At 44.6% G+C, this 14,593-nt stretch overlaps 1 protein-coding gene across 6 annotated transcripts in view; it reads right to left on the bottom strand.

Annotated features, from left to right (window-relative positions):
• Positions 1–14,205, bottom strand: part of DCAF6 (DDB1 and CUL4 associated factor 6) — a 178,133-nt gene extending 163,928 nt beyond the window's left edge. For 4 of the 6 annotated variants that reach the window (XM_082244794.1, XM_082244798.1, XM_082244799.1 and 1 more), the window contains exon 1: positions 14,088–14,205. The gene's annotated coding sequence lies outside the window, so the exon portion shown is untranslated. Of the gene's footprint in view, positions 1–7,088; positions 7,112–14,066 lie in introns of those variants that run through there. The other 2 variants (XM_082244795.1, XM_082244796.1) reach the window with 2 other exon arrangements.
• Between the last annotated feature and the right edge of the window lie 388 nt (positions 14,206–14,593).

Below are 14,593 nucleotides of genomic sequence, written 5' to 3'. Positions count from 1 at the left end.
GCGATTTTCACTTTTTGCGCTATAAACAAAAAAAGAGCGTCAATTTTGAAAAAACAACAATATTTTTCACATTTTTTTTTTATATAAAAATTCCCCCCCCCCCCAAAAAATGTAAAAATCAAAATTTAACATTTTAGGCCAATTTGTTTTCTGCTACATAAAAAAAAAAAAAAAAAAAAATTGCAATAAGCGTATTTTGATTGGTTTGCGCAAAAGTTATCGCAGCTACTAACTACGGGAAATTTACACTCCACACTCGATCCCCTGACCCAAATCCCGCTGTGACTGAAAACATCGCGAGCGCGCCGCCGAGAGAGGGGAATGTCTGGTGACGTAGGTCTACGTCGCCAAATGATAACGAGCCACTGTGCCGCAGTAGCAGCACAGTGAGCAGAGGTAAAGTGGTTAAGAAATCATTACCAGCCAAGATGATAGTGCAAGAATCCGTACAATAGAAAACCAACACAGAGGAGTGTTTTTTAACGCAACTCAAATACGTGCACAACGTGCCAATAATGCATCTTAATGAGATAGGAGTGACAATAGGCTTCCCTTGCATCTAAAAAATCAAAGCATGGCTAATACACACAATGAAAATTTTTGAAAAAAAAAAAAAAAAACACTTTCTAGGGATGCACCGAATATTCGGCGGCCGAACATTATTCGGCCGAAAATAGAAAAAATGGCACTTTCGGTGTTCGGCCGAATAAATCAAAAGGCCGAATAATTTTGAGCCGAACAATGTCTCACCTTCGTAAAAAATGTCCTCTGCAGTAAGTAACCCTCTGATAATCTATGCAATGTTCCTCTGTAGCTTCCGCCCTGACCGCTCACCTTCCTCATTGCGTAGGGGGTGTGACGTCACGCGCGCGTCCCGCCCCCTGCTCCTGACTGGCGGCTCCTTCACACCAGGTCCACGCCCCGCCCCCCTGTTCGCGGCTTTTGGCTCTGGCTGCAGTTGAGGTATGTGATGTGGAGCTGAGCACATTTGGGGGAGAAGAATACGGTAGCTGGCAGCTGCACAAGCATTAGTGTGCAGACTGCCATAGGTTGTTGCCACTTGCCATGCTAATTATATTAGAGTGCCCTATAAAGTGCCCCTTGACATAAAATGTGGCCAACAGTGTGCCCCTTATTTTATGCTAAGGGACATGCTGATGAGCATATTTTATGTTAAGGGGCACTATGATGGGCATATTTCATTTTAAGGGGCACGCTAATGGGCATATTTTATGTTAAGAGCAATGCTGATTTAAATGTTTTGTTTTGCCCATCAGAGTGCCCCCTAACATAAATAGTGCCCATCAGCGTGCCCCTTATTTTATGCTAAGGGACATGCTGATGAGCATATTTTATGTTAAGGGGCACTCTGATGAGCATATTTTATGTTAAGGGGCACTCTGATGGGCATATTTTATGTTAAGGGGCACGCTAATGGGCATATTTTATGTTAAAAAATGCGAAACACCGCGTTCGGTATTCGGCCTTCGGCCAAGCATTTCATTACTATTCGGCTTCGGCCAAGAATTTCATTTCGGTGCATCCCTAACACTTTCTAAGCGATTGCCTGATAATCTGATCTTTAGTACACAGCTTTTCAAGAGCCGATCATGCAAAAATATCTGAAGGGACAAGTACGAAAAGGTTTCTTGCACGATAACAGAACGAACGATTTTCTTTAATCAGTACAGTATTCGTTCATAAGAAATTGAGTGAACAAGACTGCGCATGCTCACAAATGAAAGAATACATTACATCATTGCAGGAAGTTGTATTCTGCGTTTCGAGAATTTTTCGGAAACTCAATTAACCTATTTGTTTTTTATATGAAACTAGCATGCCAAAAAAAAGCAGACCACCATTCATCCAATATTCTTCTGTACTAGGCATTAGCAAGCCAGTAAGGGTCCTTCCAACACGGGCTTTCCGCCCAGCAGGGATCGATCTGCCACTCCCCGTTGAGCAGGCGGATGATGGCTCCGCCTCCTCTTACCTTGCAGAGACAGACCTGTCAAAGCCCTGCTCTCCTCTATGGAAGATTGGATGAAAACGGACCGCCTGTCTGTTTTCATCCGATCTGATCCTCCAGATGGATGGAAAATAGGCTCCATTCACACCTGAGCGTATCGTTTTTAGTCGTTTTTTTTAGGCATTTTTTGCAGGTGTTTGGAGGCAAGCACTGAATTCGAACAAAAATGCTTGTAATCTGCCAAAAAAAGAAGCTCATGTACGTTTTTGAGCTTCAGGCGACAAACACTCAGATCTGAAAAGGGCCCATTGAAATGAATAGGGTTTTGCTTGTGCGTTTCGAGACTTCAGAGAGGAGTGTTTTTACGAGCTGAAAATTGCTCAGGTATTAATAGGGCCTAAGGGTTTCCATCCATCTGAATTTCACAGACAGGATCGGAGAGCAGCGGGTGTCAGCGGAGATGTCACTGATTACATCCGCTGTTCCACAGAGGTGCATAGAGCATCCGATCTGGTCTGCCTGAAAAACTGACAGACGGACCTGATCGGAAAGCCCGTGTGAAAAGGCCCTAACAGTGCCCGCAACAGTGTATCAATTCTGTAGAGCAGTTCCCAATTCATTACACTGTTGGTGGTAAGTACAGAACAATTGATTACTCTCTGATTTTTATTTTGTCATTTGCACTAACATCCAAGCTTTTGGGGTACATCACTTTAAGGTTCAAGCAGTACTAATACACAAAGATTTAGCAGAATGTTTGCCGGGATTACCTCAAGCAAGGCAAATACAAGAATCTCCATGCACTTTATACACAGTGCAGAATCCCTCACATTATTTCTTCTGGTAGAAATTTTTTAGCCTATAGAGTTCGGCTATTTTCTCTACTGGTCCAATGTTCCTTGACTCTTGTACTCCTATTTTTCTTGGATCGAATGTTACATTCGTCCTGCGGAAGGCAACAAATGGAAATTTCTGTTTCAGTAGTATTAATTGAAAGTGTTTTACAAAAGGTTAGAAAGGTAGACATAAACATACAAAAATAGGACCTCCAATAATTGGCCTCGCTTGAATCATCCGAAAGTGAAGTGCAAAACCATAATGCATAAAGTGTTAACTTGGAAATTACAACAATTGTAATTAAGGTCACCAGTAGGAATTTGCAATATTGTTCCAAACTTGCAAAAAAAAAAAAAAAAAAAAAGAAAGAAAGAGAACCCAAACTGTGAGTGAAACTTTAGACCAGGTGTCTTCAAACTATGGCCCTCCAGTTGTTCAGGAACTACAATTCCCATCATGCCTAGTCAAGTCTGTGAATGTCAGAGTTTTACAATGCCTCATTGGACGTGTAGTTCCACAACAGCTGGAGGGCTGTAGTTTGAGGATCCCTGCTTTAGACTATGCGGGGGGGGGGGGGTAGGTAGAATCGAGAATCCCGTAGAGAGAGACCCCTGCTCTTTTTGCTCTGCCTGTCGGGGCAGGGAAAGATAAGTGAATTACAACAAACACAAAACATGTTCCCCCAACCACACATTAAATGAGAAGCACTTTGCATAAGCAGAGAAGTCCAACCATTCTCAAGAAATAGATGGAAAGGGCAGGTAAAGCTGGAAAGAAAGGGAAAGAAGAGGGAGGAAAGATGAATAAAAGTAGAAGAAAAGAAAGAAGAAACTAGAGGAGAGCAGAGAGAAGGAATCGAGATCTCAACTCCATCCACACCCCAGGCCACCACCAGAGTACTCCCTATACAAGAGAGTTTGAAGATATTGAATCCAAGAGTTCCAGACCCTTTTAAACCGGAGAGCAGTGTCATGAAGTGTGCTGACCAACTTTTCATTAGTCATTATCCATTACTGCCAACTCAACCACAGGTTTCTTCCAGGCAGTGGTAATAGCAATTTTGGCTGCTAGAAACAAAGTAAATTAGAGCTTGCAAATGTTGGGGTATCTCCTCCACTACACTGCATCTGAGCACTTAAACCAAAAGACGCCATTTCGTTAATTTTATATTATACAATGCAAACTCACCCATCCATCCATGTCTCCATGCTTTATTGTCCTGAGAAATCACTTTAAAAAAACACCCCCAAGCATTTCTGGCCATCTTGGGTAAGGGCAGATAACTCATGTAGTATTTACTTCCTGGTATCCATCTGCCCTTAGCTCAGGCATGCAAGCAGGAGGATGTGCTTAGGTCAGAAATCCTCCCCTCCTGAAGACTTCTGGGATGTATGACATCATTTGCCTAGGACTGGAAACCAGGAAGTAACTGAAGAAATGTAATAAAAAGTTTAAAAACAAGTAAATATGATATACCTTCCTATCTATTTGCCAATGCTAGCAGCAAAATTATTAAAATGAGTCAATGTTGATAAAGTGGAACTCCACTCTCTCTAAGTAGAGCTTTTTTGGGGTCTTTGATAACATTTACTATGGTCCCAGAGTATATTAAGTTATGGGCTCTGATCCAGAATCGCCAAACCTTACCACATGACCACCACATGTGGAACTTTAAGACCACCTGCCCAAAACCTCGAAAGCAAAAGGCCCGAAGAATTTGAGAACATTCGGTGTAGGCGCACTAAATACCAATGGGAGACCACCTTAAAACCTTCCTCTACCAGGGAAATATTCATAATGCCCCAACAGTGCCTTGAAAAAATATTCATACCCCTTTAAATTTTCCATATTTTGTCATGTTACAACCAAAAGCGTAAATGTATTTTATTATTGTTTTATGTGATAGACCAACACAAAGTGGCACATAATTGTGAAGTGGAAGGAAAATGATAAATGGTTTTCATATTTTTTTGCAATTAAATATCTGAAAAGTGTGGCATCCATTTGTATTCATACCCCCTGCATCAATACTTTGTAGAACCACATTTCAATGCAATTACAGGTGCAAGTCTTTTGGGGTATGTCTCTACCAACTTTGCACATCTTGAAAGTGACATTTTGCCCATTCTTCTTTGCAAAAAAACTCAAGCTCTGTCAGATTGGATGGAGAGCGTCTAAACAGCAATTTTCAAGTCTCGCCACATATTCTCAATTGGATTTAGGTCTGGACTTTGACTGGGCCATTCTAAGACATGAATATGCTTTAATCTAAACCATTCCATTGTAGCTCTGGCTGTATGTTTAGGGTCGTTGTCCTGCTGGAAGGTGAACCTTCGCCCCCAGTCTCAAGTCTTTTGCAGACTCTAACAGGTTTTCTTCTAAGATTGCCCTGTATTTGGCTCCATCCATCTTCCCATCAACTCTGACCGGCTTTCCTGTCCTCGCTGAAGAAAAGCATCCCCACAACATGATGCTGCTACCAACATGTTTCACGGTGTGGATGGAGTGTTCAGGGTGATGTGCAGGGTTAGTTTTCCGCCACACAAAGAGTTTTCCTTTTAGGCCAAAAAGTTTCATTGTGGTCTAATCTGACTAGAGCACCTTCTGCCACATGTTTGCTGTGTCCCCCCACATAGCTTCTCGCAAACTGCAAATGGGACTTCTTATGGCTTTTTCTGCCACTCTTCCATTAAGGCCAGATTTGTGGAATGCATGACTAAAAAGTTGTCCTGTGGACAGATTCTACCACCTGAGCTGTGGATCTCTGCTACTCATCCAGAGTTACCATGGGCCTCTTGGCTGCTTCTCTGATTAATGCGCTCCTTGCCCGGCCTGTCAGTTTAGGTGGACAGCCATGTCCTAGGTTTGAAGTTGTGCCATACTCTTTCCATTTTCAGATGGCTTGAACAGTGCTCCATGAGATGTTCAAAGCTTGGGATATTATTTACTAATTAACCACTTGCCGACCGGTCACGTTGACCGTACTGCGGCAAAGTGGCTCGTTCCCGTCCAGCGACGTAGACCTACGTCGCTGGACTCCTCCCCTTGTGGGCGGCGCGCGCCGCCGGAGGCTCGCTCCTGCTGTATTCAGTCACAGCGGGAGTCGGGCCAGGGGAGGAGTGGCGGCGATCGCCGCTGCTCTTCCCCGATCGTCGGGGAATCGAGTCTGGAGATCCGCCCGCTTGTGTAAACAAAGCGGGCAGATCTCCTAAGTGACAGACAGGGTCAGAATGCAGGGTTCAGCATAGCTGAACCTGCGATCTGTCCCTGTGTCACTCAGTCACCTCCCCCCACACACGTCAGTAAGCACCAGGCATGCATTAACCCCTCCCTCTCCAATAAAATTAACCCCTTCCCTGCCAGTGTCATTTTTACAGTAACAGTGCATATTTATAGCACTGATTACTGCAGTAATGTCACTGGTACTCCCAACAGTGTCAAAAATGTCAGTCAAGGGTCCGATCTGTCCGCCGCAATGTAGCAGTCCCGCAAAAAAAATAAAATCGCAGATCGCCACCATTACTCGTTAAATGACAGAAATCTTTCCCTTAGTTAGTAAACGCAATAACTTTTGTGCAAACCAATCAAAATAAGCTTATTGTGATTTTTTTTTCCAAAACATAGGTAGCAGAAAACAAATTGGCCAAAAATGTAAAAAAATTGTGATTTTTACATTTTTTTGGGGGGGAATTTCATATAAAATTTTTTTTTCAAAATTTACACTCTTTTTTTGTTTATAGCGCAAAAAGTAAAAATCGCACAGGTGATCAAATACCACCAAAAGAAAGCTGTTTGTGGGAAAAAAAGGACGTAAATTTGGTTTGGGTACGGCGTCGCACGACCACGCAATTGTCAGTTAAATTCGCACAGTGCCGAATCGCAAAAAGTGGCCTGGACGTAAGACAGCAAAATCCTCCCGTGGTAAAGTGGTTAAGTGACTTCTGAAGGCAATTGGTTCCACTAGATTTTAGTTAGGGGTATCAGAGTAAAGGGGGCTGAATACAAAAGAATGCCACACTTTTCAGATATTTATTTGTAAAAAATTGTGAAAACCATCTATCATTTTCCTTTCTCTTCACAATTATGTGCCACTTTGTATTGGTCTATCACATAAAATACATCTACATTTTTGGTTGTAACATGACAAAATGTGGATTATTTCAAAGGGTATGAATACTTTTTCAAAGCACTGTATAGGTCTGCATAGACCATTCCCTCCATTCCTCCTTTAAAATTTCAACCCCCAAATCCTATTTACAGGCCAGCATATAAGGCAGTTTACCTGTGGAGTAAACAAAAAGTTTATATAGCTCAGAGACACTGCGCCCCTCTGAAGCCAACTTCGATAACACCTGTTTGCGATGGCTGTGCGAGAACGCTGTGAACAGACCTAAGAAAACGTCATATTTGCTGTAAGCCTCAGAAGCCGACGAAACTGACACTTCACACGCACTACAATTATTACATGTAATATTTGTGAATTCTGTTTGAATGCTGGCAATCAAAGTGATTTTTTTTTTTATGTAAACCAATAGTTTATTTAGGTGAATTATACCTATTTTGTTTTGTTTTTTCAGAATAAATTCGTCCTTTTTTTGGTGGTAAATAGTAATGGTCACTAAAAATGGAAAAATGATCCACGCCATCAAAGAGGTGGTCAATTAGCCACGTTGAACCTTTACCAACCTCCAAATAAAAAGACTTTTTGTAAAGATCTGAACGGTTTCTGGAATCTCAAATCGCACTGCAATATTGGCAAAACACGCTAGGCGTTTGGGTGAAATTTATTTTTAATGGCACCTCAGATGTGGCACGGTTTTGCCCGTGATAAATCACAGCAAAGCTGCATAAAGCTTGTCGCCGAAAAGAAGCTCATGCTCTTTTTTTGGGTGACAAGCTTTGTGTGATGCAAATTGCCACACAATTTATTGTGCGATGATCGTGGCAAAACCGCACCACGTTTGAGGTGCCGATTAAAAATGAACAGCACCCAAATACGTGTTGTGCTTTTTGCCACTATTGTTGTGTGATTTGGAATCCCGGGTAGAATGGAGACGATTCTTCCGGTGATACCAAATTGCCAGATATGAACAAGGCCTTACATGTATATGCAAGCTGCAGATGTTTTATTTTAGCCAAGAGAAAAGCACTAGGGGAGGGGATAAGAGGTAGAAAGCTGTTTGGCTGGAAAACATGCGACAAATTGGTCACGTTGTGCTTATTTCAGGTGTATTAAAGTCTATGGGGCCTTTACTTTTAGGGGTTAGTTCCACTTTAACACAATACTTATGTCCAGGGTGGATAAAAATCGATGATTAAAAGAAAAAAAAAAAAAAAGAAAAGTCCGAATTATTAATTTTTTTTTTGAGGACCGGAAGGATTTGCCCCCTTAAAGACCAGGCCATTTTTTGCGATTCGGCACTGCATTACTTTAACTGAAAATTGCGCTGTCGTGCGACGCTGTACCCTAATAAAATTGATGTCCTTTTTTTCCCACAAATGGAGCTTTCTTTTGGTGGTATTTGATCACCTGTGTGATTTTTATTTATGGTGCTATAAACAAAAAATGTGTTTATAGCAATTTGTAGCGGGACTGCGACATTGTGGCGGACAGATCGGACCCCTGTCTGACATTTTTGACACTTTTGGGGGGGGACCAGTGACATTACTACGGTAATCAGTGTTAAAAATATGCACTGTTACTGTAATAATGACACTGGCAGGGAAGGGTAACCCAGGGGCGATCAGAGGGTTAAGTTTATGCGTAGGGGGTGTTTTCTAACTGTGTGGAGGATGGGCTTATGGAATCAATGCAGAGACCTGTGATCCTAAATAGGAGAATCACAGCGCTCTGTGTTCATTCCAGAGAAAACAAAGGTCAGACTGTCATTCTCTCTACATGGGGAGCGATGGCGGGTGCCCGGCGGCAATCGTGGCCACCGGCCCTCTGGAACGGCTTTCCTGCTGCCTACTACAGGTACGGCGGTTCGTGCAGCCAAGCCAGCCTGCCGTGGTTAAATCGGATTTTTATTTAAATCAATTTTTGGGGATTTTTATCAAACTTATTTCAATAAAATGCTTTGGGAGTAAAAAATCTTTTTAAGATACATTAATAATTTAGTTTATTCAGCATGAATTAGAGCTTACTTATGTAACATGAGGCTGTATATTCTGCACAATTTACATTATTGGTAAACTCATTCAATGAATCCAAGCTCTGCAAGTTAAGATAACATGCACCGCATTGATACAGTCAAACGATTTCACAGTAACCATGAGATAAAACAAAGTTCAGGAATATTCCTTAAGCCCCCGTTCACATAGGGGCGACGCTACTTCGCACCGCGACCTCGGAGCGGCCGCCGCGGACTTCATAACATTGAAGTCTATGGCGGTCGCCTCCTGGTCGCCCCAAAGAAGCTCCGGACCCTATTTCTAAGTTGGAGCGACTTGTGTCGCTCCTATTAGAACGGGTCCGCAGCTTCCCTATGGGAGGCGACCTGTGAGGCGACCAGGTCGCCTTAGTGTGAACGGGGGCTTATCACATTGTTTTGCAAATCTATGTACACTACAAACTGTATGATTGCTTGAAGAGAAATGCATCTGTGCCAGGCTCTAAGTCTGAGGAGGAAGGACAAGCAGTAGAGATGCACGATTCGGGATAAAATGAGAATCACAATTTTTTTTTGCTTAGAAAAAAAGATCCTGATTTTTTCCCCAAAAAAGGAAGTTTATTCCTTTGATCTAAAAGAAGGAAATGATACATTGTAAAACATTGTGTTTATAGTTCTAGCAGCCTTAACAATTTTAATAAACATTTGCTGGAGGCTCTTTTTTTGTTTTTTTTGGACAGCTACGAGCGAGCAGAGAACGGCTCTGTAAAAATCGAGGACATGCCGTTTTAGGATCGTGGGGTGAATCGAGATCGCAATTTTTAACAAATAATTGTGCAGCTCTAGCAAGCAGTAAAAATGAAAGCAAAACCTTCTAAGCAGCTTATAAACCTTGTGATCTTTTGGCACATAGCTTGAAGTGCTTTATTCCTCCCTTGAGGAGCAAAATGGCAACAGGCCTTAAAAGAGACCCAGTTTTGGAATATTTTCTAATGAAGTGCCTGGTGGCCCGAATGAAACATGAGAAGATGTGCTGTGATAAAAGGACCATGTTTGAAGTAGTTTATATTCAGTTTAAGTTCATTTGTTTGTTTTTTCAAAGATATTTTGTTTATGCACTTCAGTTAGTTACTAAACATTGATGTTTAAGCAAATACAAGAATATGTAATATAACGTTATTGTTTTCATTAAATAAAAGAATTTGAGTAGTTCAACTATGATTAACCTATTAACCACTTGCCGACCGCCGCAAGTACATTTACTGTGGCGGTCAGCCCCGTACAGGCAAAGTGACGTAGTACTACTTCGCTAGCCTGAGAGCCTCTAGGGGGCGAACGCGCGCCGCCGGAGGCGCACTCCCGCCCCCACTCGTTCCCTGACATGTCCGCGCATGTGACCGGCGGACCCGATGTCCGCCGGTCACCCGGTGGAGAGGGAGAAAGGCTAATGTAAACAAAGCCGTCTGTCATTCTCCCTGATGTAACTGCAGAGATCATACTGTCCTGCTATGTAGAATCGTATGTCTCTGTGGTTACATCACTAGCCACACCCCTTTACAGTTAGAGGCACGCCCCTAGGGATACATTTAACCCCTGCATCTCTAATAAAGTTAACCCCTTCCCTGCCAGTGTCATTTTTACAGTAACAGTGCATAAGTATAGCACCGATTACTGTAGTAATGTCACTGGTACCCCCAAAAGTGTCAAAAATGTCAGTCAATGGTCCGATCTGTCCGCCGCAATGTCGCAGTCGCACAAAAAAAAAAAAACGCAAATCGCCACCATTACTCGTTAAAAAAAAAAAAAAAACAATAAAAATTACAAAAATCTTTCCCTTAGTAAACGCAATTACTTTTGCGCAAACCAATCAAAATACGCTTATTGTGATTTTTTTTACCAAACATATGCAGAAAAAAACAAATTGGCCTAAAATGTTGAAAAATTTTGATTTTTACATTTTTTTTTGGGGGGGGGGGGATTTCATATAAAAAAAAGAGAAAAATATTGTTAATTTTTCAAAATTGTCGCTCTTTTTTTTGTTTATAGCGCAAAAAGTAAAAATCGCACAGGTGATCAAATACCACCAAAAGAAACCTCTGTTTGTGAGAAAAAAAAGACGTCAATTTCATTTGGGTACAGCGTCGCACGACCGCGCAATTGTCTGTTAAAGTCACGCAGTGCCGAATCGCAAAATAGGGCCTGGTCAGGAAGGGGGTAAAATCTTAACCTAAAATTGGTTCTGATATCGCTGGTATACTAACCTGACAGCTTATTATTCTAGGAATAATAAGCGGTCAGGAAAAAATAAATAAATAATAGGAAACTTTAATTTTTTTGCAAATATATCAGGGATTCAAACTACCAGCAAGAATGAGTCCTTACATTTAAAGAGAACCTGTCATTTCATATCCATCATGGTGCTGCTACCATGTCCCTCACCTTGTTGTGTCACTGCCGCATCACCAGCCATCCCATTAAAGTGAATGGAACTGTCAGTGAGTCAACAGCAGGTCAGAGGAGGAGCCGCTGCGGGACAGATGACAGTGGCTCTTTAAATATTATGATTTGAAAACAAGACTTTTTACTAGTGATTTAAATTGTGATTTAAATCAAACCCACCCTGCTTATGTCCCCAAGAATGTCCAAGGAGGCAATAAAAGACCAATACAGGAAAGATTCAATAGTTTCAAAAGAAATCTGAAAAGAACTTTCAAATCAATTACATTTTCTTCCAGATATCAAACAGGCTGGTCATCATGCCCGATAAGACTTAAAGCTCAACTCTGGGAATTAGGCAAAGAACAACCCCCACACTGCTTACATAGATTTATAAAGTCTGACATATCATTTTTTTGTAATTAGCATATGCTTTGGAACAATGGAGAAAAAACTTCAGCAAAACAAAGCTAAAAAATTCAAAATAATCATGATAGTCCCTATCACAGCCCCCTGTTACATCTACGTACCAATCAAAATCCCCCATACATCACCATTCTTCCTTATATGAAAGCTCCCATCAAAGTCCTCCCTTATAGAAGAATCCCAGCCACAGTCTCCCTTACATGAAAGTCCCAATCAGAGTTCCTCTCTTACACAAGATTCCCCATCAGAGCGCTCCCCCTTACACAAGAGTCTCCATCAGAGTCCCCCCCCCCTTTTACACAAGAGTCTCCATCAGAGTCCCCCCCCCTTTTACACAAGAGTCTCCTATCAGAGCCCCCGCTTACACAAGATTCCCCATCAGGATCCTCTCCATTACATGACAGCCCCCAACAAAGTCCCACCCATTATGTGAGAGATCCCGTCAGAGACCTCAGTTCCCATCAGATTCCAACCTCTTTTGTGACAGTCCCCATCAGAGTCCCCTCCCTTACATGAGAAATCCCATCAGGATCCCAGCCATGGGTTCCAATCAGTGCCCCCCCCCACCCAATAGTCCCCATCAGAGTCTCACCTCTTACGTGAGAGTCCCCATCAGAGTGGCCGCCCTTACATGAGAGTCCCCCACTTACATGAAATCCTCATCAGATTCCCCCTTACAGGAGAGCCTCCATCAGAGTTCCCCCACCTTACATGTTACTGTCCCCATTAAAGACCTCCCCTTACTTGACAGTGCCCATCAGCATTCCCCCTCCCTCATTTAAGAGTCCTCATCAGAGCCTTTCCCCTTCCCCTTACATGAGAGTCCCCTCTTACATCAGGCCAGATAAAACCTTGCAGTGGGATGTATTTGGCCTGCTGGTCAAGGTGTGGAGACCCCCTGATCTGGGCAGCGTGGACACCCCCTAATCTGGGCAGCGTGGACACCCCCCAATCTGGGCAGTGCCCATCAGCAGACCCCCCGATATGGACAGCGGGCAGACCCCCCCAGATATGGACAGCGGGCAGACCCCCCCAGATATGGACAGCGGGCAGACCCCCCCAGATATGGACAGCGGGCAGACCCCCCAGATATGGACAGCGGGCAGACCCCCCAGATATGGACAGCGGGCAGACCCCCCAGATATGGACAGCGTGGACACCCCCGATCTGGGCAGCGTGCAGACCCACCCCAATCTGGGCAGTGCCCATCAGCAGACCCCCCGATATGGACAGCGGGCAGACCCCCGATATGGACAGTGGGCAGACCCCCCCCCCTGATATGGACAGCGGGCAGACCCCCCGATATGGACAGCGGGCAGACCCCCCCATATGGGCAGCGTGGACACCCCCCCATCTGGGCAGCGTGGACACCCCATCTGGGCAGCGTGGACACCTCCTGATCTGGGCAGCGTGGACACCCCCCCATCTGGACAGCGTGGACACCCCCTGATCTGGACAGCGTGGACACCCCCTGATCTGGACAGCGTGGACACCCCCTGATCTGGACAGCGTGGACACCCCCTGATCTGGACAGCGTGGACACCCCCTGATCTGGACAGCGTGGACACCCCCTGATCTGGGCAGCGTGGACACCCCCTGATCTGGGCAGCGTGGACACCCCCTGATCTGGACAGCGTGGACACCCCCTGATCTGGGCAGCGTGGACACCCCCTGATCTGGGCAGCGTGGACACCCCCTGATCTGGGCAGCGTGGACACCCCCTGATCTGGGCAGCGTGGACACCCCCTGATCTGGGCAGCGTGGACACCCCCCGATCTGGACAGCATGGACACCCCCCATCTGGACAGTGTGGACACCCCCTGATTTTCATTTAAAGCCCCCTGAGCAGTGATTTCTCTAGAACTGATACCCTGTGGTTAAACACTGCAGATGGCATTTCCTCTGTCCAGCTCCAAGGCTGCCCAAGTTCCAAGGAAGCCTCCAGTGTGACATGTGATGTCACCGATATCCCTGACAGCTGCGGGGACCAGATGCTCCAAAACAACAACAAAGCAGAAGATAAACAATCCAAGTGTCAGCAGTAGTTGGGAGTTGTATGAAGTTCAGTGATGCCCACCGGTGACCCCCAACCCCATGTACCCCAGTAGGCAGCTCACCCTCCTCCGGCCGGCCGGCTCTCAGCACCATGTCAGCCAGGGCTTTGCCAGGTGATTAGAGGCGGCAGCTGAACACACAGCCAGAAATAGAACAGTGCCTAGGATGGCCATGGAGGGCTGACAATAGACGTCACACAGCTCAGGACACTGCTCCCCTCATATCCATACACCTCTCCTCTCCAGTCCTACCTCCACACTCGTCTCCTCCGTGCTACATGCAGCAAAGGTGCCCGTCTCTTCCCTCTCCGCCTCCCTTCTCTCTATGACAAGACTCCTCGCCCCTCCCCGCCGCCTTCCAGCTTTCTCTTCCAAGCTCTATGTAACCTTAGCTCTGCTCTCTGCACGGTGCGTGAGCTCACAGTCACGTGGCTGCCGGTGGGCGGGGCCGTGTGTGGCATCGCTATGCAGAGCTATGGGACTAGGTGCGGGGAGATGAAGTTTTAGGTGAAGAAGAACATTCCATCACCTTGTCACCAGCAGCTGCTGAACCTTACAGGAAAGGCTGTCATTGTGTGCATGGACTTATAGTGTTCCCAGGCAGGGCCGGTGCTAGACTATTTTACGCCCTAGGCAAGACCAGTTACTTGCGCCCCCCCCCCCCAAAAAAAAGGCAAGGGGTTAAAAACTCCTCTATGTCATACCCAGTGACCCTGATCCGATGGTTCCTCCATGTTATGCTTTCATACCCAGTGACC

The sequence above is a fragment of the Pelophylax lessonae genome (assembly GCF_965119305.1).
Source record: "Pelophylax lessonae genome assembly, chromosome: 2".
NCBI lineage: Eukaryota > Metazoa > Chordata > Amphibia > Anura > Ranidae > Pelophylax > Pelophylax lessonae.
Note: the sequence above shows the minus strand (reverse complement) of the source record. Positions and strands in the feature narration are given on the sequence as shown.